Source organism: Ambystoma mexicanum, chromosome 7p (genome assembly GCF_040938575.1).
Source record: "Ambystoma mexicanum isolate Mex_15411 chromosome 7p, UKY_AmexF1_1, whole genome shotgun sequence".
NCBI classification, from domain to species: Eukaryota; Metazoa; Chordata; class Amphibia; order Caudata; family Ambystomatidae; genus Ambystoma; species Ambystoma mexicanum.
The window spans coordinates 430,766,823-430,789,992 of NC_090939.1; positions in this window are offsets into that span (position 1 = coordinate 430,766,823).

A 23,170-nucleotide genomic window follows, 5' to 3' on the forward strand; every position below is an offset into this window, starting at 1 on the left:
GTGTTGTCCATCAGAACTCCAAGATTCTTTACTACCTTAGATGGCGTTGGTGCAGTTCCCATTTCCGTTGGCCATGGCATGGCGGTTTACATTCCCTTGGTCTTTGGATATGATCATGAGTTCGGTCTTTCCTGGGTTGATTTTTAGGTTGTTGGCATTCATCCATTTGAAGACTTCTGTCAGACAGTCAATTAGAGTTGAGTGATCCGCTTCGTTGTCTTTGATATTGTAGATGATTTGAGTGTTATTGGAGTAGTTGTAGCATGTAATGTTGTATTTCTTGAAGATTCTGATGACCCGACTCTGGTAGATGTTGAAATATAGTCGTGATAGTTAGGATCCTTGTGGTACTCCACAGTCGTTAACTCGTGGAGTGGATTTGAAAGGTTTAATCCATACAGTTTCTGTTCTGTCTGCTAGGAATGATTTAGTCCAGAGTAGTGCTGTGTCTGTTATGCCTATGTCTTCTAGTCTTTTGGTCAGGGTGTCATGGCTAACTGTGTTAAAGGCTGCAGAGAGGTTGAGTAGAATAAGGGCTGAGGTTGTGTTTGAGTCTGCGTTAGTTTTAAGGTCATCCCAGATGGAGAGTAGTGCTGTTTCCATTCCTCTTGTTGGTCTGAAACCTACTTGAGCTTGGTCTAGTAGGTGGTGTTTTTCTATGTGCTCTTGGTTAAGTTTATATAAGTAGATTTCCAGGAGTTTTGACGGGCAGGGAATGTGTCAAAACCTACAACTTCCCCTTTCTCTTTGCCCAACTCCTCCTCACCTGAATCTCCGGTGGAGCTTGTAGAAGTTGCCCAATCCTGTCTTCTTCTGTATTTCTTTGATTCCTTCTTCTTTTTGGTTCACTTTTGACGTAAATAAGGACGTGGCTCCTCGGAGGCCACCGTGACCGGATGGGTACCAAATCCGGTGATCTCCCAGGAGCCAATCCCAAAACTCCAGGGAAAAAGCTGTTGGCTGAAAAAACCCTGTGTAGCGGATGTTCTTCAGGGTACTGCCGGAATGGATAAGTACCAGTAGAATCAGTCTAAAGACGTAGTCCTATTTGTTAACTGTGGTTCCCACTTGTGGTGAAAAAAGGCATGAGTTGTAGATCTGCTGAAGTATGCGATGAAATCAGATGACAAGAACGGACTTTGTAGCATGGGAAGGAACTGCAAGATCCAGCATGCACCGCAGGAGGCAGACGTTGTCGTAGGAACTGCAAGATCCAGCATGCACCGCAGGAGGCAGACGTTGTCATAGGAACTGCAAGATCCAGCAAGCACCGCAGGAGGCAGGTGGTACGTAGGACCAGCGGCTCCCTAGGAACTGGCGGTACCAAGAACTTCGGTACCGAAGAAAATGGAAGCGGGCAAGAGAGGATACCGGTAGGCGAACTCTGGAAGCAAATAGAGCCTCGGACACACGGAAGACAGAATAGGAAAGAAATGGAAAAAAGGTAAGTAGATAAAGCAGAATCGGAAAGGAAGAAAAGGATTGAAGGGTTTATAACCGAAAGACAGGTAAATACACAAGTAGGAACGAAAGATGAAGGGAAAGAAACCGAAGAAGGGATAAAAAGAAACTCCTGTGATCTTACCAGAATAGTCACCGCTGAACAAGTAATACACCTGAAAGGAATAGTACCACGAGTGATTCAGAAAAAGGCTAAAGGCAAGGAGGAAGTAAGGTTTTCTGTATAACAGAGAAACACGAGCAAAAGGGGCAACAAACAAAGTTACTATTTAACGATGATACAACGCACCGCTGTTACTGTGCGTGATGCGTATATACGCTCCGGGTGCCATCTTGGTGGAAGACTAGACCGTAACTGGTCACTAAAGGCATCCATGTTAGGTGTATCTCCATTGATACCATAACTTCCATGGCTGGTGCATAACAGAATGTTTGAGATTGGCCAGTAGTTGGAGAGGTCTTCTACGTCACCACTTGTGTTTTCTAGAAGTGGCTTGATATAGGCTGATTTGAAGGTCCTCGGCACAGTGTCTGTTGCTAGTGATAGATTTAGAAGGTTTCTGTAGTATTCTGCTGTTGTTCCATGTGTGACGATTGATTTGTAGATGTCTGGGGGACAGGGATCCATGGGTGACACAGCTTTCTTGCTGCGTTTTACCAGCAATGCGAATACCTCTGCTGATATTTCAGGAAAGTTTTTGAGTTTGTGTTGTGGTTCTGTGTTAGGTTTGTTTGGTTGTATGTTGTGGTTGGTTGGTCTCTTTTGTATGGTTTGTCGGATGTCATTTATTTTTTTCTTGAAATGGTCTGCCAGGTCATTGCAAAGTTTCTCTGAGGGGGATGGGGTGTTATCGCAGCCTGGTGGGTTTCTGATCTCTTTAACAATGTTAAAAATGTCTTTTTGTTTGTTGGGGGCATTGGTGATTCTGTCATCATAATGACATCTCTTCTCCTTTTGAATTTCCTTCTTGTATGCACAGATTTGTTTTTGGAACAGTGTTCTTTTTGTCTGGGTTGTATTCTTTCCGCCATTCCAGTTACATCTTTTTGTTTTCCTTTTTCATGGTGTTTAATAGTGCTGTGAACCATTTTGCCATTGCTCTTTTTTTTGATGGGGTGAATGGTTTTTCTGGGGCGATCTTATTTATTGTGTCTGCAATCCATTTGTGTAGTAGTTCCGCTTTCCCGTCTAGGTCAGCTAGCTCTAGTTCTGTAGTTGAGGGTTTGGTTAGTTCCCGTTGTTCGAATAGGTTGCTTTCTTTAACGGGTTTCCAGTTTCTTTTGGTGGTGGTTGCGAGTTTAGGAGGTTGGATGCGTGCTTGGGTTGGCATGGTGATCATGAATGGGATGATCAAGTGGTCGCTCCACAGTATTTGTATCGGAGGTGCCGTGGTGATGAGTTTTTCATTTGCAAAAATTGCATCGAGTGTGTTGCCCCTTTTACTAGTTATCGTAGTTTCATGGTGGCGAGTTGTTCAGTGAGTGAGTTATGGGAGTAGGCGTGACTGTCTTCAAACCAAATGTTGAAGTCCCCCAGGATGATTAGGTGTTTGTGGTTGATGGCTAAGTTGGTGATGGCTTCTATGAAGTTGTCGACAAAGGTTGCATCATATGTCAGAGGACTGTACACCATGATGAATATGAAGTTGGTTTTTGGACTCATTGTTAGGTGTATTACTATGGTTTCACAGTTTAGGATGTTGAGCGGTTCATCCGTTTTTAACTTCAGGTGTTCTTTGAATGCTATTGCAATTCCGCCTCCTTTTTTGTTTTTCCTGTTTATTTGAAGTCGGTTGGAAGGCAGCTTTGGAGTGTGATTTTGTAGTTGTTGTCCAGCCATGAAATTCGAGAATAAACACGGTTTTCCATATCAGTTGTAATGAAACAGTTTCCATTTGATACAAGGACAATTTCCACCTGAATCCATAAATTAAAAGTAGCCTGAGTAAGCACCCTAGAACTCACATTAAAGAAAGAAGACCAACATTGATTAACCCAAATGGACTCATGAAAGGACACAAAGGGCCTCATTACAACCTTGGTGCTAAGTGCACCAACTTTACCACCATGGTGTAAACTCCGTTTACACCATGGTGGATGGCGGATTTACCGCCCCATTCCAAGGTGAGTGGGGCGGTAAATCCCCATTTCCCATTTTCCCTTCCCCATTCCCATTTTTGCCCCATAGGGCATAATGGGAGTGGGGAAGGCGCTAATTACGCCGCCGTAAATTACGGCGGCGTAATTAGCACCATGGCAGGTTAGCGCCATGGATTTTAACGCCTGCTAAAAGCAGGCGTTAAAATCAGAATCAGGCGTTAAGGGTTAACGGTGGCGTTAACCCTTAACGCCTGAGTTGTAATGAGGCCCAAAGAATCAATTTCCCTTTATGCCTGACATTCAGAGAGTACATGTCTAAGAGATTCAAATGCACCTCCACATACTTTACATATGCGCTCAGCTCGAGAGATATGCATCCAAAGTCCCAACACCACCAACACCGGCATCAAATCAAATATCAGCTTTGAACGTTCTCTACATATAAAACAGAACATTTGATCGTTTGTTACTTATATAATTCCACACTGTTTCACCACTCTGAACCTTAAGGTGCATAGTTACCTGTTAGGACACTTCATATATTACTGGCTACATGAAATTTGGACAACCCACCCCTTTCCCTGGATTTCATCTCCTTCACACATGAGACGGTTGCCGGAAATTGGCGGAACATCAAGGTGGTCTTAGAAGGCCCAGACAAAGCTTATTTTAATCATTTTGATGTGAGGAACCAAACTCAAAGGCCCTTAAAACCACATTTCAAGACCCTAAGATGCACCGTTTCTGAGATATTTGCAGCGTAATGCACTGCACCGTACCAGGGTGAGGCGACAAGTGGGGAGAGTGCACGGAAGGTCCCATTATGCTGCAGCACGTCAACTCGAACTTCCTGTCCATGTCTTTCCGGGGTATGTCAGCCAGCCACACGCATCCATTCTCAGTACAGTTTACTTCAGAGTACAAATCACATCAAGCGATAAGCGACTCAGAACAGCGACCTACAGTATCATTTATTTTCAACAATTGATGAGAGTGTTATCATGTCTGTCTACAAAACCCTTGCAGAGTACTGGTATATTTTTTCTAGTTATTAAAACAAAATAAGATAAAAGGCAGGAGACAAATATGGGAAGGGCTGCCTAGTAGTGTAAGGGAGAGATTTCTTTCCATCCAGATTGTAGGCTCTTTCCCAAGCATACTTTTTTTTTAAATGTCTGTTTCATTAGGGTGTGGTTAGCTGAGAGATCCCTTTTTCAGTACATATCTGCCTGGAATTCACTATAATCCTGGATTAACTGCTTAATACATTGATCTTACATTATAGTGTGGTTACATCTCTCCCTGTACCCCCCAAGCTCAGAACCTCCAGCATCAGTTCAAATCTTGTGCAGACGTATACTACGATTCACCTTAATAGATGTGGCTAGTGGGACTAGGCTGATTCTAAATGTATGGCTTCTACGGGCAATGACTCAGGTAAACCAAGGGTGTCTTCCCTCTAATACTTTCAGCCATTTCAATTCCTTATCGGTATATAGCTTAAGGCTGTATAGTATGCTAGGAATGATACTGATATTATATACTTGGCGCATACCCTCCACTGAAATAAATCCCAGAAGTTTGGAAAAAGCCTTTTAGTGTAGAGAAGGAGCTAAGTACCCCCACCTCAATCCCTCTGCCCATATTGCCTATCTGATGGAAACCAGAATATGATGCACGTACAAAGCCATTTGAATTACAGATACCAAGGAGAATCTTGGAAGCAAGGTTTCCATTGAGGTAACCCTACCCGCATATGAGACAGTATGATGGCTTTCCGAGGGATAGTCCAGAAGAAAGCAGGACAATTGTATAAATGAAGAGAAATAATGATGTCATACAAATGCAAAGCTGACATATATAGAGAAGAGATGCAGAAACCAGGGAATGCAGGTAATTCCATGAAGGCATCAAGAAAGTTTCAAAGTTAAGTGACATCTTGGGATCAAGATGAAGAAGCTTATGCTGTAGAAATAATTAAGATATTTCACATTGTGTGAATATGCTAAGAAACACAAGCAGATGAAGTATTCTCAACGGCTAGCTTTATAGTGAATAGAGTGTGGGCGTATTACACAGTAGTGGCCGTGTAGTTATGGTTAAGTTGCTAATCTCAAATGAAGAGCACTTTTTGGGTGGCTTATAACTTCGTTCTTTCTGGACGAATCCTCACCAAACTTTGCAAAAAAAAGTATATGGCCCGCTCTGATTTTTTTTGCAAAGTTTGGTGAGGTTTGGTCCAGTGGGGGGCAAAGTTAAAGAGGGGGTCCCAAAATTTATTTTTTTCCCATAGACTGAATGGGGAAAAAACTTTGCTCCCGCCTACAGCTCAAACCGCTGGAGGGATGTTCACCGAATTTTCGGCAGGACTAGCGGCTCGGTCCCGAAAGCTACCGCGGACAATGTCCTGATTGGATAATCGGCTTGCGTCATGTCCGCGGACATGTGACGTGTTCGACTGATTGGATGGTGAGGAGCGTGAAGTGCGTCAGATTTTTGGAAATGCCCGCCATCTTGGATTCGTGGACAGCGGCCGATGTCTGCGGACATCACGGTAAAACGTATGAAAAAACACAGTATTCCACTTGCCAAACTTATCAAATAATCTGTGGAGAGGTGAGGGGTAATGAGGATGGGATGGGATATGGATGCAAGAAGCAAAAAAACAGGTGTTTTTTGCCACGAAAGTCTGCAAGCAGTCCTGATATTCACGAACAGTCCTGTGAAAGTTCGCGAACACCTTAGCATTACAGGGTTGGTGAAATGCAGTTCTTGGATGGCTTATAACTTTGGCGCCACTTAATGGAACTGCATGAAATTTTGCCTATATATTCCTGAGCTGATTCTGAGTGAGTATGCATAGTTTGGTGGGATTCTGTCGTGAGGGGGCACAATTAGAGGGGGGGTCCCAAAATAATGTAAAGGCTTATAAATGAGGTGCCATTTGACGAATCTACACTTCATTTGGCAAACTGATAATAGATCAAGATATACATGTTTTTGCGAAGTTTGGTGGGATTCTGTTGAGAGGGAGCAAAATTAGAGTGGGGGGTCCCAAAATATTGTAAAGGCTTATAAATGTGGTGCCATTTGACAAATCTACACAAAGGTTTGCAAAAATATTATAGATCTAGATTTAGATGTTTTTGTAAAGTCTGAATGGATTTTGTCAAGTGGGGGCTAGGTTATTTGACAATTGTATGTGCATACATTTGACACTTTTGAAAAAATAAAACATGGGTGGATTTCCGGCAAACTTGCATAAGGAGCATTGGCAAGGACCCACAAGCATGGTTTTGCAAATGTGGCAGTGTTTTATTATTTGACAAGTGTCATAATGTAGCTACAAACAATAGAGGTATACCTTTAGTGACTGAGGGGTAACCTATGGCCATGGGCAATGGCCAGATTGTCCGGGTCATGGAATAAGGTCATGATCCGGTGAATCTGGCTACTGGCCTTGACCACAAGGGACAAAACATAGGATTAAAGTGGCCAGGTCCACCTGGGACTGGCTTTGTGGTAAAGTTATTCGAAATTAGGATAGATTTGAAAGGGACGAAAAATATGCTTGTGGTAATATGGCCATAGGGTTCTGTTTTTGCCTTCTGCAGGCTGCTGTGGAAAGCGAAGAGGGGTCCTGTATGGAACCCTCACCTTCCCTTTCCATAGTGGCCATCCTGGAAAATGATTTTACTTCCTACACTGGGATGCCACAGGCGTCCCGGTGTTGGAAGAAAAATCCTATTTTTTAGCACCCTTGGTTCCCGCTTTGGGAAACTAGGGTGCTAATGTCCTTCATCCCCCAGTTCTGGGGCTGGAATGGGGAGATAATGGCCCAGAGACCTCGTTATCCACCCTCGCTTTGCTTGGGCTGATAACTTGGGCTGCTGGGCTGGTATCCACCGTTCCAGCGCCTGGAACAGAGGATGAACGCCACAATATTTCCATTAGCATAACACAAAATGCAAATGGAAATGTTGGAAAATCTTATTTAGTCTATGTACTTTACTGAGAAATATAAACTAGATGGACTCTATACATTTTTTTTAGTTCTATATTTTAACTGTGAAAGGTGGTTCCTAAAGGAACATGTCGTTTGTTGTTTTTGGATGTATTTTTTGTGGCAGGAGAGCTGAGAACGAAAGATGGGGAGGGAAATGAGGGAAGAGCAACCAAACACTAATACGGAGGAGTAGATGGACAAGGGAAAATGTTGCGTGTGTGTTATTTCTAAGTTAGGGAGCACTGTTTCTCATGCTCCTTGATTACAGCAGTGGTGATGGCTCTTGGGGAGGAGGGATGGCATTAGCTGATGCCTTTTTAAGATAAATAGCACTTTTGCTATATTGGGTAAGTATGATATTAGTAAGTTGTAGGAAAATAGCATGCACTGGTAAAAACATATGAAATTCAATGAAAAAAACTTTGTTAAAGGGACATTATGGTTAAGTTGCACTAATATGAAACCCATGAAATTCAATGAAAAAACTTTGTTAAAGGGACGTAACGGTTAAGTTGCACTAATAAAAACCTTTGAAATTCACTAAAAAAACTTTGTTATAGGGACGTTATGGTTAAGTTGGACTAATAAAAACCTATGAAATTCAAAGAAAAAACTTTGTTAAACGAACGTTATGGTTCCAAATAAAACCGAAAACCCCCTGAAATTTGCCAGTTGTGGTAAACTAAGCAACCATAACTCGCGCCACCACCCTGCACTGCTAAGACTAACACCCAGGACAGTTGAACAATTTGAACGGTGAGTAGAAAACTGAGTGAGGTGGCAAAAGAGTGGATGGGTAGTGGGTGAAGAAAGTGATAAAAGGGAAGACAAGCAACGGAGGGAGATGGTGTTAAATATTGTGTAAAAATTGACTTGAGGGGAGGCCAAGCAATTTAAGAAATATCGTGAGGTGAGAAGGAGCCATGATAAAGAGTATGCCTAGTGCCTGCGTTTTAAAGAATGTAACAGAAGGAACATCACCTAAAATCCCATAGTGGAAGACCTAGGAGACAGGTTTTATCAAAGACAAACCTAAGTAGGGCTGTTCACGCCCCGTAGGGGTATTTTAGGGGCAGAATTAGTCTTATGAGAGAAGACGAGAGTAGATGTGGACGGCCGTCTGTTTGTCAGTCTGTTTGTTTTATGTGATTGTATAAAAAATGATGAAGCAGTAAAACAAAGTTGATGAAGAACGCGAGTTGTCAAGAACTAAGCGTATATTTAATGAACTTGAGTTTGTGATGTTTCTAGCAGATTAAAGTAAAAAACTAAATTATAAAAGGTTTTGAGCCTGCTCGCTCATATTGTGCTGACTCTAAAATATCAGCACAATTAGCAAAGAGTAAACGGTGAGTATTGACGGTCAAAGAGTGACGTGTCAAAATGGAGGATATTACCCTGCTTATACACCTTCGCAAGCAATTGCCAAAACACGCACCCATGCTTAGACAGTATAGTGAAGAATGGGTTAAAGGAACCGCAGACAAGATGCTCATGTCGTAGCCACAAGGGGGATTGCTATTGAAAGCAGTCCTGCAGCACATGACAACATATGTGCATTCTGCATATATGGGGGAAAAGTTAGAAAACTGACTTGTGAGCTTAGAGCTCGGGAAAATGTACCAGGAGGAGAGAGAAGATCCACCTCCTGTAGATTGGATGCTTAATGTATGCACAGAGGTGAGTGAAGATCCTTTCGCCTGAAGCAGACGGCGATAGTAAGAAAGATGAAGGGCTATACCCATTAAGGGAGCTCAAGGCAGCAACAGGATCTAGCAACCCGGCATATGAGTTGCCTGCACAAAGCGACGATGAGGGCTCAGAGAAAAATCTCTACGGTCCCGAGGGACAAGGAGAGATGCGATAAGGAGAAAAGTGACGGAGCAAGTACTCTCTAGATATAGGACGAGAAATAAAGAGATGGAAAGGAGAAAAGGATAGGGTGGATGAGTTAGCGCTTATACATCACGAATGGATGGGTGGTCAGATTTTGCTCAAACTCAATGGTAAGAGCATTGAGGACGTAAGGCAAAGGGAAGATCAAGATGAACAGCATAAAAATGATAAAGAAAGAGAGGACAGATTGAAAGATGATAGAACAAAATAAAAGTATAGACAGAGGAGGGAAGAGTTTTACCAAGAGGATCAACTGAGAAAACAGGAAAGAGCAGAGGAGCAGAGAAAATATGATAATAGACAGTGGGCGATCGAAGAACAAGAAAAACTAGAAAGGAAAAGACTGGAAGAGGAAAAACAGAAATTAAGTGATAGAAGAATGCAAAGATGCAGAGATTAAAAAATATGCAGGGCAAATGAGAGAAGGGACATGAAAAGGAAAGAAGATGACAATGTAAGGGAGGAAGCAAGAAAGCGAAAAGAATTTGATTATGAAATGAAATGAAAGAAAAGACAGAGAGCATGCGATCTTGATTGCATGGAAAAGGAGGTAATGGATCCTAATCCAGTAGCGTCATGGGAGGACATAGAAGAATTTTTCCCAACACATGAGCCGATAGCAGGTCCATCCAGAGCAAATCTGGAGGATCAGTTTGACTCTAGAAGCATTGGAGAGGCCATCTATAAAGTCTATCATGACATGAAGTCCCAGAAAGCATTGCAGGGAAAAGGTAAAAATTATCGACTTGAGAGTACGCAGCTGTATGATAAGGAAGAAGCCTCATGTAGTTTTGAAACAAAAGAGCTGTCTTTAGATAGACTGACTCTGAACAAAGATGATGAAGAGAGAGGGTGCACAAGCTGGGGACAAGAGATGTCAGATGAAGATAGAGAATCCGCTTATGGCGAAGAAGGCAATATATGTGGGCCTAAAGGGTGTATGTCAATGGACAAGGAAGAAAGATGGTCGGATTTAGACCTCCCTATATCTCGGGCGTCAGATTCCATGACGCGGCTAAATTGACCTAAAGAGAGACCCAATGTTCGGAGGGGGGACTCGCCGATATATATCAACAGGCTAAGGTCATTAGCAGGTAGAAGGCAGTGCAGGAACATCATTCCTGCTATGGACAGGCAAACAATGAGTGACAAATGCGAGTTTGGGGTTTCACAGTTTCCTTTGTTGGAGAAGGGAGGAATGAGACCACAGTATATACTTTGGACAAAAATGGAAAAGGATAATTTAAGGTGTAAACTCCCGACTTTAACTTCTGGTGCTGGGAAGTGGATACATGAGTTAGAGAAAATGACAGGAGGAAATACATTAGCTAGAGGAGACATTAAGGGTCTCTTGATTGCCATTCTAGGGGAAAGAGCTGATGATGTTTGGTCAAGAGCAGGATATTCTAGTGTTACCACGGTTAGCACTGCTCATGATGGAGCACCATTCAATAATTGCAGAGCGGCTATTCGGAAAGCGCTTAGAGTGTTATGCACGGATACATCACATATGGGCGCTATAATGGCAAAAAAAAGATGCAAGAAGGGGATGATCCGCTTGTTTATTTTTAGAATTTTCAAGAACAAAGGGCTTTGGAGACATGCAAGGCTTGGGGGAAATCTATACCTGTGTTTTATCATATACTATGTCAAGGGCTGCCAGATCTGGTACAAAAGCAGCTCAAGAAGTTAGTGGGCATGGAAGCAAAGCCATGGTCAGAGATTCAACTGACCATTGCGCATTATTGCAGGCTTTTGCAAGAAAAGAATTGAAAGATCATACTAGGAAAGGTGAAGAGGCAAAGTTAGCGCAGAAAAAACTTTCCAAGTACGCCATCGAAGGGGAAATGTTGACTACTGGAGACGGATCTGGTTCACAGCAATCAGCAAACATGAACATGTCTCAAGGGAATAATCAAAGACAGTTTGACCAAGGTAATAACGAGTTCATACCACGGGGAAGGGAAGGTTTTTGAGGAAGAGGCTTCCAAAATAATCAGGGAAACTTCCAGAATAATCAGAATGAGTTTCAAAACATGCAGAATGATAACAAAGGCATGCAGAGAGGACAGATTAGAAGACCTTGTGTATGCTTGAGATGTGGAATGACAGGGCATGTTGCACGCATATGTGGAAGTCAAGGAGTTGTACAGAATAAGCAATTTTGGAGAGGGGGAATGTCAAATCCGTCTGCATATTGATAGCAGACTGGAGATAGGTTTGCTAAAAATCAGTGCAGCAGACACAAGTACTGAGAGTACAGCAAGACTTTCAAGCAAAGCAGCTGCCAATGCCACAAGGGCAGTTGCAGCAGTTGCCTTTGCAGATACAGCAAAACACAAGCACAGAACAGTTAATGACTCCTATAATAGGGGGTGTCACTGTCGATGGAGGGAATCCTTTCACAGGTATGGGGTTGAGAATGTACCCTCAATAGGACAGCTCACTGGGAGACTTGATATGTTCTATACTATCAATAACGTTGACGTTAATATAGGAGGCAAATCTTTTTCATTTTTAGAAGACACAGGTGCAATGCGCTCATGTGTACGACAGGGGACATTTTTGATTTCTTGAAATGTCATGAATACTCAAGGTTTCACAGGAGCTACAAGTAGAGTTTCTTTTACTGACGCACTACCAGTCTCTATAGGAGAGTGTGACATGTCTGTACCGTTATTATATTCAAGACAGACACCTGTCAATATATTGGGTCAAGACTTAATGACTAAGTTAATATGACATTTTTGTTTACGGATGAAGGCATAGTGTATTCTACATCAGGAATGTATCATTTAAACGTAAGCGAGTTTGTTTTGGCATTTGCAGGAAAGGTAGCCATATGAGGATTGCCATTAGAACCAGAGGTTTATTACTATGGGGTACACACTCTGTTGACATGGCTACCAGGCTTAGTGGGTAGAACTATGAGAATACCTGATTCATTTTTATTCAGACCAAAGATACCTATGGATGAAGAGGAAGGGCAAAACTTTCCTTTAGAATTACAAGCAGCCATAGTGCGAGGAGATATGGCTTTGCTTGATGGGAATCACCATGAAGGCAGACGATGGAGCACAGTGATTACCATTGGAGATGGTTATAGGTTGACTGACGTCACTGATGAGGGGATGTTTGGAGATTATCTGATGATATAGTGATTTTTGAGATGAGCATTAATTATTGGGTGAGAGCCATTAAACGAGAGGTTCCTCAGAAAATGATGTCAGCACTAAAAAGACCAGAGTATTGCGAGGAAGAAATGGCAAAGGTACCAGTTTCCTTATTAACAAAGGGTCCCTTTGATGTATGCCTATTAAAGGGTGCTGGGGAAGTAAATATTACAAAGAAACCAGGTGTAATTTTACCTCAAGCACAAAAGTATCCCATGTCTCGAGAGGCAGGTGAAAGTATTTTTAAGATGATATCTGCCATGATGGAACAGGGTATTTTAGTGATGTCAGAGTCACTGTGTAATACCGCTAACTATCTGATCAAGAAAGGGAAAGGGGGTTTGTTGCATTTAATTAAAGATTTAAGACTGATTAACCAGATTGTAGAGGCCGTGTTTCCTTTAGTTCCTAAACCGGCAACAATTTTTCGTAATATACCTGTTGAGGCATGATATGTCACTATGATTGACTTGAAAAAATGCATTTTTCTCAATCCCATTGCGAAAGATTTGCAAGATCTGACGTCATTTACGTTCAGACAAACATGCCTGAAAAGTACTCGATTACCACAGGGGTATTGTGAGTCCCCTTCTATTTTCAATAGAGTCCTACAGATGGACTTAAGCAATATTGATTTGGAAAGTATTGTACTGCAGTACCTGGATGACATATTGGTCTGTAGCACCACAAGGAAAGGTGCAGACACAATTCAGTTCAGCTGATGATTATTCTTGCAGATAAAGGATATAAAGTAGACAAGCAGAAGTTACAGTACTGTCAGGAAGAAGTCCTCTACATAGGACAGTTAATCTCACATGAAGGAAAGAATGTTATTCCTGAGAGGGCTGAGGCTATATTAAAGACAGTAAAGCTAGTCACGATAAAACACATGCAGAGATTTTTAGGAATATGTGATTATGTGAGAGCATGGGTCTTTGACTACAGTTCATACATAAAACCATTGTTGCATGCTCTGAAAAAAGCACAGGTAAATCAGGAAATAAATGTTTGTAATGAGGCAAAGGAAGAAGGGTTTGATGAATTAAAGAAAGTGATTTGTACAGCTCCAGTTCTAGAGCTTCCTAATTATGCAGAGGAATTCTTTCTGTTTTACCGCACACAAATGGCACTGTTATCATAGCTGTACTCATGCAGAGAACTACATTGGGTTACAAGCCCCTTGCGTATTGCAGTGGGATTTTAGATCCAGTAATGAGGGTCACTTCCCGTGTGAACAATCTTTGGCAGCCGCCGCCTTCACCTTTGAGAAGGCTGCCAGCATAGAAATGGGATGTTCTATGATCTTATTCATTGAGCATGCATTATTTGCCATTCTGGAAAAATCCTAAGGGTACGTTGATATCTCAAATGGCTTCTGCCTATGAAGTGGTCATACCAAATCCAGTGATTAAAATAGTTTGATGCAGAATAGTGAATCATGCCATGTTTGTAGCGGAACCACTGGCAGGTGGTTAGCACGTGCATAATTGTTCAAACTATGAAGAGTTCTATGACGAACTTGCAAGGGTGAAGGAAAATGCATTGGCAGCTAGGGAGAGTATCTTTATTGACAGGTTGTCTAGAACCGATCAAAATGATGGACAAAGATATACAGGTGCCGCTGCCATAAAGTACACAGCCAATGGAGAGTTAGAAGTAGTGTCAAGTGCACGACTATCGTCTCACTTTGCGGCACAAGCTGCAGTATTAGTAGAGCTGACTGTTGTGCTTCATGACATCAACAGTGCATGCAGGATTGTCATGTTGGAAAAGGAGGGATTACCTCAGAGGGGACGGCACTCCGGTGCAGCACACAGCCATATTGGAAAGACTTATTAGAGCACTACAAATCCCAGTAGCCATTGCAGTCGTAAAATGCACAGCTCACACTAAATGGGCAGATTTTATTTCACGTGGGAATCAAAAATCAGATGAGGAAGCCAAACGCATTGCATATACAGTATTAATTATGTCTTTTGATACGCCTGATGTGAATAAAAGCATGGTGGTGGTGATGAGTGTGCCAAATTGTTACAACAATCTGTCTAGAACTCAATTGGGATAAATCCAAGGGGAAGTGCCCCAAGATGAAAAAGACTTGTGAACACAGAAAGGGTGTTCTTTAAACCCCTCTGAGGCATTGTGGCGACAAGATAGCACTGGTAAACCAGTAATGCATGTGGCCTTAATAAGGGTGGCATTGGACCAGATACACTACCCTGCTCATGTTACTAGAGAGAGCCTTGCTGTAACAATAGCGGAGGATTGGTTTGTTCCAAATATAGTACAACGCGTTGCATTGTATGTAGTAAATTGTATCTTATGTCAAAAGTTTACTGCTGGGCACACATTGCGCACAATTAGAGGAGTCATTTCAAGACCTAATGGTCCCTTTCAGCATTTACATATCGATTATGTCGACATGGTGCAAGTCTGTAATCGATACAGATATATGATTGTAGTAGTATGTGAGTTTTCAAGGTGGATCGAAGCTGGACCATGTACACGTTCAGATGCTACCTGTGCAGCCAAATTTTTAGTACCAGAAGTATTTTCTAGGTGGGGAATATGTGAAGTATTGAGATCAGATAATGGACCTCATTTTGTCAATGAAGTCTTTGAACAAATAAGCGTGTTGCTTAGTATTAAGCAGAAGTTTTCATTGGCATTTCACTCACAGGCAAATGATGTCTGTGAGAGACTCAACGGCCTGCTTAAGGAAAGAATAGCCAAATTGAAATTGACCCTGAAAAAAGGATGGTTTCATTGTCTTCCACTGGCATTGTATGCATTGAGAAATCAACCAGGTTCAGTTCACCATCTCACCCCTCAAAAGATAGTGATAGGGAGGCGGATAAGGACACCCCTCACACCACCATCTAGGGTTAGAAGTGATGCCCAGCCAACAGCAGAATTGTTAGGAAAGGAGCTACGTGACTACCTTACATGTATGACTTCAAGTATCTCTGTCATTTCAGCTCAGCTCAAATGAGGGGTGTAGGGCAACACAGAACACAAAAGGAGATGCTACAACAATAGGAGCTGATCAATTGTGTCATCCTAAACTGTTTCCTCGAGATGCGGTTCTAACTCACAATTTCACTCGGAAGTGGCACCAACCATGTTTCAACTGCCCTTTCATTGTGGAAGATTTCACACCGTCTGCAGTCAAAGCGCAAGGCAGACATGCTTTTATTTTCCTTGGCGATGTAAAGATCTACACTGGGGAGCCTGCATCACCCTCACCCCCATCTGAACAGAGCATCAGGGAAGAACCACAACACGTGCAGACTAGGTCTATGACGAGAAAGAAGCAAGCAGAAGCTGTTGTCGAATAAAGCAAAGAGTTTTTGGACTGTGGCTTATTTTGAGACTCCCCTTTAAGTCACTAAAAAGGGGTTAAGGGAACATAATTGTTCTTGAGCCACAGAAACTTGTTAAATTGGATTGAGGTGCTCTTTAGCCTTGATTGAAACGAAGAATATGCCACATTCTGAGTTACTTTTTCATCACCGGGAAGAGGGAAAAAGTCCTCTATTTCTGTCTTATTGAAAGTCCTTTCTAGGTGGTGGTGCCTAACGACAATGCTTTCCGGATTATTTTTGCAGTCTTTGTGCTCATTTTACGTGCTTACCCTGCACTGGTGGGGAGGACCACTAATGTTCACTTGTTCTTGCAAGATACAGAAAATGGCCCAATTCTGAGAAGGTTGTTCATAGCTATAATTGAGCAGATCCTTCAGCATCCTGAGTTCAGAGTGAAGAACAAAAATGCACCTGATAATGCTCACAGACTGACCAGTACAGTGTTTCTTTATCTTGAAGAGGAGTGCCCACATCTTGTTGGGAGACAAACCGACGTCCGAACTTTCCTGAGAGATCCGAGAAACGATGCAGCACTCAATGAAATATTGAGAGACATCATCAACAAAGTAAATGGATATTCCGTGAGAACCATGAGGATGGAATGAAACTCCCAAGGAGGAAGATCAAAAAAGGGTTTTTTCAAGCAAGGATCCTTTGTTTCATGCTGAAAGAAAATCTTCATGTTATCTGGTTGGAGGCCAATTCATGGCATTTATTGGATTTTGAGTATGTTATTGTATAGTCAGCCTGCTAAACTGATTGAGGAACCTTTTGAGCCGATTCCTCAGATTTCGGAAAAGTGCATGATGTTGCCCCATTAAAAATACTTTTTCCTTCCTCTAACGTAATATGGTCAGCATCAGTAGCAACTTCATCATGGAAGATCATGACAGACATCCACAATGTATTAAAGGTTATTGCTTTAAGTGGTCATGTTTATGTACAATTTACACCTGTATTTTGTTCATAGTAATATTGTTCTCACTCACAGTACAAATGTCATATTATGTGCACATAAGCAAAGTGAAAATTCCTTTGTATCCTCCTGTGCAAGAAAAGAAGGATACAGACCTGGAAATTACTAAGGTAGCCAAGACCTTATGTGATTATTCCTACCTTAGAGATACACCTGAAAGCAACTGGTCCTGTGATAAATGAACCAAGGTTAGATTCTAAAAGAAAGTCACACATGGAGATGTTGCGAGACATCTTTATGCCTAAAGATCATGCTGAGAGGATGAAACATTTAGAATGTTCTCCTACTCAGGTAGTACACATAAATGCACCCAGTTCACTGATGAATAGTTCTATGATTGGTCCAGTAAGAAGGACCTATGCTGACATACTCCATGACATGATTACAAAGGCTCAAAAGAGGAAAAAGAGGCCCAAGAGAAATGTTAGGGAGGATGATCATGAGCTAAATGATTACCTGGACAGTGCAGCACACTTGGGGAACAACATTTGGTACCAGCATATGAAAGAAGTGGCAAGGAAGACCTCGAAGTAGGAGTGCTTGTATGTGCACTTCTGCCTTATGGCATGGAGAAGTCAGAAATCTTCAGAGCTATTGAAATAGAGGCCCAGACAGCACATTGTCTATCACACAAAGCACTCCACAGAACAAGAGGCCAGTTCCTGGGTTGAGATGCCTATCTCAAATGGGCAACTGAATGGACAGATCCAGATGACATGATATGATATGGCATTTATAACGCGCCTATACACATGTGTTTCAAGACGCAACAAGGCAAGGGAGGAGGAACAGAGGGAAGACAGAGACAATGATCTTACTAGGCCATGTGTCATTCAGATTGCGCAAGTGCATGAGAAGGGGGCAGGGGAAAGTGTGGGGATGAAGATGACTATGTACAAAATACAAAGACAAGAAACAGAGCTCATACCAAGAATCACGTGATCAGATATGAAAAGCCTGGAGTGAAAGGAGCTGGAATCTGATGGGAAGTAAGCAAAAGACTTGAGGGTCCACGGAAAACTGAAGAAAACATCTGACACTGGAAAAACAGAGGCCAGATGCAGATTTGGGCATCAGTGTTATCGCCAGATGGATGGGACAAAGGAGTGGTTATTTGCAGAGCCTGGATGATATGTGATCACCCTGAATCAACTGTTTGGAATGCCCAGGTGTGGTGCAAACCGTTATGGCTGAAGCTTGCTAAACTATTGACTTGGGTCGAAGACAGAGGAGGACCCTTAATACTGTTGTAAAAATGTAAGTTGTGCTTCAGAAATAGTGGCACAAGAAAAGAAAGAACAAGAACTGCAGTCAGAGCTTTGATGCACCAAAGATAAATCTTGGAACAGCAGTGGTCATGGATCATTATTGGGCTTGTGGATGAAAATCATACATGAGATTGCCTACAAACTGGGGAGGAATATCCGCACTGGTGAATGTTCAAGTTCCAAAAGCAGATGCTCATCTGAGAAAGAAGAGATCTGTGTAGCTGGTTCATCGAATGAAGAGAGATAACTACTTTTCTGCCAAATCTAAAGAAGCTTTTGACTCTATCCCGTATGTATACAGACTGTTCAGCCTGACTTTGTCAGTATTTATGTTAATCTTCATGCCGAGAATCCAGGATGGAGCAAATACTAAAATGTTACAGATACCCAGATGGGAATTGCTGCAAACGATCAACACAACCATAGAGGGATTCAATGCCATCAGAGAAGAAATGAGAGCCATACGACTGATGACTCTTCAGAATAGACACATCTTGGACATGATCACAGCTATGGATGGAGGTGTTTGCGCAAAAATCAGAGAATCATGTTGCACATTCATACCTTCTCACACTGACGAGAATGGCACCTTGACTGAGGCCAGAGAAATGCTAACAAAACTACACACATCCAAATGACAGACAAAGAAGAGGACATTGTCGATGGTAGCTGGTTTGGAACACTTTTTTCTTGGGTTCCACAATGGAAGGCAGACAAGTTCATGTTCCTTGGAGCCCTGATGGTGTTAGTGTTGCTGGGATTTTGTGTGCTCATGATAATAATCACACAATGCAAGAAGACAGCAAGGAAAGCCATAGGGATTATTATTATTTTTTTATTATTAATTTGTTTTAGTTGATACACAACTTTTCAAATATTTTAAGAAATTACACATAAAAACAAAGAAAAAAACAATTCCATAACAATGCAAAAGACCCACGAAAAACAGTATAAAAATACATTATCACATAGCAGCATATACTCCCATAAACAAAACCATGGACAGTAAAAACATAAACATAAAAGAAAATGGCAATTTACTTTCACACTTACAGTGCATTCCAATGCGTACTAAGATACTTGTCATACTATGAATCTTTGACCCTTGGAAGCACCAATCTCAAATATTGGACTATTGTGATCCAGACTCTTTCTCTTGGTGTTGAGAAGATAATTTGCCATTTCTCAACTAGCGGGCATTGCGAGTGGAAGCCCAGTACATTCTGAAAACATCTATTACGTACCAAATTTAAGGATGGGCAAACCAGTATCAAATGTTGGAGAGTTTCCTTTTGATGCCGAACCTGGCAATATCGACAATAATTAAAATCATAGGGAATCAGTTTAGGCCTGGCTAGTATGTCTTGTGTGGACCATATATTGAGCCTAAAGAGCAAAAAGTCAGCTCGAATAACAGGTGAAGGTGATTTCAATAAAAACGGGACCAATACTCCATAGGGTTTTACCCCAAAGGCACAAACGTTAAAATCTTTATAAAGAGTGCACCTAGCTATCGTCTTAGCCCAATCAGCACGAAAGCTCAAAACATTTGCCCTCTCAGGGTTATGCAGCAACAAATCGAGTGTTACATTTATGTCGCCCATGTAATTTAACACAGCCTTGAGCCATTTCCTTGGATATATATTACTCGATTTCAGCAAGGCCAAGGCTAACAAATCTAAGACTGTGCACTGTTTGCCCCTAAAATGCACTTGCGTAAAATCGCACATTGTCTCCAACATATTTAAGCGTGAAGAGACAGCAGCCCCAATTCATATCATATCAGCGGGATGGGGACCGTATTAGGTAGACCTAAGATGGCCTTCCAGTACTTAGACTCTAAGGTCTCCCATGGGTGTGTTTGGTCTAAGACCAGACTCTCTGTACCATACAATAGGATAGGTGCCACTTTCATTTTATGGAAATCTACCACATGTTTCAGAGAAAATGTACCATACTTTTTCTCCAGAATTCTTGACTGGGAGATCAATTGCTGTAGCTTGGGATACTGGCTTGAGGCCATATCTGCCTTACCAATGGTGTTAGTGATTTCAATCCCTAGATATTTGTATTGTGCCACCTTTTCAAAATTACTACCCTGGATCGACCACAGATACCTGGGGTGACGTCTCCTAGTTACCGCGGTTTTCTGCGGCATACCCTCCCAACCTTATTAGCATACGCTGAAGGCCTTGCAGAGTTTGAGAGATTACCACAAGGTCATTGGCTTAGAGTAGGTAGGGAATATGCTGTTCACCAAACCTGGGGGGATCACCCTTACAATCCATAAATTCATGACCCAGGTCAAGAATAAAGAAATTAAACAAAAATGCTGCCAACGCGCAGCCTTGTTTTAGTCCCTGTTGAGTTGCAATTTCTGGAGACAACTTCCCATCTAAGGAATCCTTACCCTCATTGTTGTTTTTGAATGAAACAAAATGATTAAGGACAATAGGGAGGATGGGCAATGATATGCCTCGAGTTTCCGAAACAGCAAATCACGGTCAACGGAGTCAAATGCTGCTTTAAAATTAATGAAGCCCACATACAAGAGTTGCGATCTTTCCGCTTGCTGTGCTTTGATCAAATTTAGTAGCATAATGTTAGGGATTGTGCCTAACCCTTTTAGAAACTCAGCTTGTAAGGGGTCTACCAATTTGTTTTCCTTTACCCAAGCTTGTAAGTCCCTCAATATTAGACGACAATACAGCTTTCCTGGGATGTCAAGCAAAGATATTGGTCTATAACTGTTTGGATCTTGTCTATCACCTTTTCTGTAAATAGGGATAGTGATTGCTTACGTCCAGGAACTGGGTAATATCTGTGTTGTATTTATTGACCGAAATATTTTAAATAGAACATTCGCCCATGCCTCAGGGAATTCTTTCAATTCGAAGTTCGAGAGCCCATCCGGACCTCTTGCCTTCGAGTTGGAGGCAGATTTAATCAAACCTAAAATATCTTCCACCTCAAATTTTAGGTGAAAGGGCACACTTTGCCTACTTACAGCTGCCCACCACATTTGCAGTCCGAGCCAGTCTTTTTTCACCATCCTGCGGCGGATCACATGTAATAGCATCCGCTATTCATCCCAGGCAGATCCCAGGCGGATTTGTGATTTCGTTTAGCAGAATTGCTGCCAAACGACCCGGAGTGCAATCTCCCACCATTACGAACCACAAGGTTTTTCACCTCTCCAAAATGGACGCCCGCCATGTCCATGACCTCCCCTCTGGTCAACATCATTTCGCCTGATCCCATTGGCCACCACTTCCTACTTCAGAGCCAATCGCAAGCCGGCAGGCTTGGAGCCGGCCCACCGAACGAAGGCACACAACAAAGGCACCATCCCCTGTCGTGAGCCTGGAGGTGCACTCGGATCCCTTGGCCTGGAGGAGCTGGAGCTCCCTCCACCCACTGCTGGAGCAGTAGCCCACCCAAAGATGCCACCACAGCATTGCCAGAATTAAGGTAGGTCACCTGCCTACTTACAGCTGGCCACCGCATTTGCAGTTCGAGCCCGTCTTTTTTCACCATCCTGCGGCGGATCACATGTAATAGCATCCGCTATTCATCCCAGGCGGATTTGTGATTTTGTTTAGCTGAATTGCTGCCAAACGACCCGGAGTGCAATCTCCCACCATTACGAACCACAAGGTTTTTCACCTCTCCAAAATGGCTGCCCGCCATGTCCATGACCTCCCCTCTGGTCAACATCATTTCGCCTGATCCAATTGGCCACCACTTCCTACTTCAGAGCCAATCACAAGCCGGCAGGCTTGGAGCCGACCCACCGAATGAAGGCACACAACAAAGGCACCATCCCCTGTCGTGAGCCTGTCGTGAGCCTATAGCCATGACCCTTGCTCCCTCCTGCCGATCTGGGTAAGCATGCTGCTTTCTCACAACACAGCCCTTCCCTGCAGATCCTAACTCGAGCTATTTACCAGGGATCTCACCGTACCACAATACAATGCGCAGATGTAATTACCAGGTTATCAACCTAATGCAATGTATCCAATTACGCCACGGGCATTAAGGTATGTTCTAAACCTGCACCCATTGACCTATGCCTATTTGACACTGCGCAATTCAATCCCCACTTAGAGTGCTCCTCAGTCCTCTGACATACCAGGTCCTCTGCATTGTTGCTCTACTGGTGTGATTTTCCCTGCATTGTGCCTAATTCCTGCTCTGCCAATCTGTTCATATGACTTTTGCATAAGCCTCCTCATGTGCTTCAAGCCCTTTGCTCTATTGTATGACCTGCCTGCAGCCATTCTAGTTGTACTTAACTTACATAATCTACAGCCCTATCACAGAACCCTGCCTCACTGTTGTTTTACCATGCTCGCAGCCGCTCCACGTACTTAAACTTACTGTACTGCTGATTCTACCTGCACACAGCCTCTCTTACAGAGCCCTACCGCCTGTTCTAGTCTGCTCGCTTCCATACGTGCTCATGCCTACTGCATGGTTGACTCTGCTTGTAAGCAGCCCTCTCATGTGCACCCTTGCCATAACATATTGCTGTATTCGCTGTTCTAGGTAGCCCTTAGAACCCAACCTCACCTAGCATCAGCCACCACCCTGGGGTGCCTAATCCAGACATACCCCTCTTGCCTATCATCAGCGGTTACCCATTTTAGCCCAGTGTAATTTTTGCTTTCAGGTGAACCTCTCATTACACTATTGCCTTGTTCTGCACTAGCCATGCCGCACGTTGCACTCATTATGCAAATGTACTTGTGACTTGCTGTTGTGATTTGATTGATGCCCCTGTCTCCATATGCTAAGTGGCTTCAAGCTATTAACTTAAAGCAGCCTGTCTGAAATCTGCTTAACCATTAACTGCATATCTCTGCACTCTGAATACACTGCCTCACCCTGAACCTAGCTATTTATCTATGCCTCACTTGAATCTA